This window comes from Hipposideros armiger, unplaced genomic scaffold (assembly GCF_001890085.2).
Source record: "Hipposideros armiger isolate ML-2016 unplaced genomic scaffold, ASM189008v1 scaffold_105, whole genome shotgun sequence".
Taxonomy (NCBI): Eukaryota; Metazoa; Chordata; class Mammalia; order Chiroptera; family Hipposideridae; genus Hipposideros; species Hipposideros armiger.
In genome coordinates this window covers 1,327,071-1,329,245 of record NW_017731455.1, presented here as the reverse complement: position 1 = coordinate 1,329,245, position 2,175 = coordinate 1,327,071, and positions in this window count along the sequence as shown.

Here is a 2,175-nt window from a genome sequence, read left to right as displayed (position 1 = left end):
GGCCGTACAGCGAGGTCATGGAGAGAGAGAGCAAGTGACGGAGCCTGAGCCTGGGACTCTGCTTGTACTGGGGTTAAGGGTGGGGGCTGAGGGCTTCGCGGGTTCACGCTTTATTGGTGAATTTAAAACATAAGGGCAGGAAATAAAGCGCAGGAAGAAAAGAAAAATAAAGTGGCTAACAGATCAGTTATCTAAACCAACCAAAGACCTCAAAAACAAAGAAACTTGGGGGTGGGGGGAAGGTGCAGCCTGCTCTTTTTCTAGTCCTGTGGCTGGCCATAGACATCTTCGAAGTGGCTGCCTCCAAGATCAAAGCATCAATCAGTCACTTACATGACAAAAAGAAAAACCAACTGTCAAGAATGACACTGTGCTCTCTAAGCATCGGTCCCCTCGCTTATAAAGGAGACTCGGACTGGGCTGCGTTCTCTCAAGGCCTTTTCAATTCTAGATCGCAATGATCATGCTAAGCTATGATATTTGCCAGCTCAGCTCCAGCCACACAAGCTTCTCAGGTTACTCACCTGAGCCACATTCCAAGCAGCCAGCTTGGTGAATAAATAACAGTGCCTTGCCACCCGGTGAATCTCATAAATCACGGAACAAGGGCAGGGCCAATGCGACTTTCCCCCTCAGTGCTCGTGGTTACTGGATTACCCACCCACATTCCCAGCTGAACTCCTTCACTCAAAGCACGCCTTTTGAAACAGACTGAAATTTATTCCCAGATGAACTGGGACAGGGCCAGAGAGAGGCACCTTGTTTTTACTGGCCGAAAGCAGGCAGGGTGAGCACCCCAAAATGGCTCTTGGTCCAAGGGTCTAAGGGATTTAGCATCCTTGAAGGAGGCAGGAAAGAACAGGAGTTCCATGAAAAGGAGGGGCCACGACAAACAGCCCCTCCTCTCCTCAACCCTCTGGGGTAGCTCAGCAATTGTAGCACAGAATTCTAGCTGGAAAGGGGAAAGGTTCTCCAGTGGAAGCATGGAAGAGAAGACTGAGGGGAACCCTGGGCTCAGGGCAGGACGCCCACTGCCACCTCAGCTGACTGAATAACCCCATCAAGAGTCTACCCTTCAGCGCTCACTGGGCCAAGCATGCACTGTACACTGTATGGAATGATCTCATTTATAAAATGACACAAAAACTAGTATCTCTTTATAAAAGATGGGACTGGGGGCTCAAGGATGTGGGCTGACCATGCGAGAAAGCAAATTTGTAGCTCCCCTCGACTCCCCTCAAAATTAACATTTTTAGAAGGCTCAGTTCACGAGGTGCCTTTTGCCCACCGTCCATGGAGCACTCCTCATTTTCCCAGTTAGAGGTAGGTGCCCCTTCACAGCCCACCACCCACCCACGCAACCTAGTATTGCACTTTGCCCAGCCTCTGCCCTTCTTAGAACAGATGGGAACACCCTTGATGTCCCGCCAGACTGGGAGCACACTGGGTGTCAGGCTCATGCCTTGTGCATTTGGGACCGCGGCTACGCTGACCCCAGTGCTGGAGCCAGACACCCACGACACCATGTGGAATGATACAAAAGGAAACCAGAAGCGCATGGGAAGTTTTCTAGGGTGTTCCTTCCCAGGGATGCGGGTGCTGAAAAGACCACTGGACTCCCTGTCCCTGTCCTCCAGGCCCAAGGGACAGCAGGGCTGACTCCTGACTACTGTCCAGAATGAACACCAAGGCCAGACCTTTCAGTGTGTAAGCCCCATGTATTTTCTTGGTCTTGTGGAGACATTTGCCTTGAAAATATCCAACAGCTGTGCATGCCACAGTCGATTGTACACTAATCATGCATCATAGGAGAAAGTGCCATCGTTGCTTCCAAATCTGCTAACACACAGACGGGCACCCAGCTTTTGAGCTGCTAGGGAATAGGAACAGGCCTCCAAATTCCAGCTGGCCCTCTCCACATGCTGGAAAGCCTCAGACATCTGTCTAGAAAGATTGGCAACTGTGCGTCCCTTGGCTGTGGAGTGCTTGATTATATAAGTGTTTGAGTGCCATTTGGCAAAGCTGTGCTTGCTCACTCCAGCCCTGCCATGATCTAAGGATGCCCACCTCAGCTCACCCATTTTCCTTCTCTCCCTGTTTTCTTTAAGTCTGTGTTCTGCTTCTCTATGTTTCTGTTTCTCTGCTTCCTCTCTCTCTCTCTCTCTCTCTCTCTCT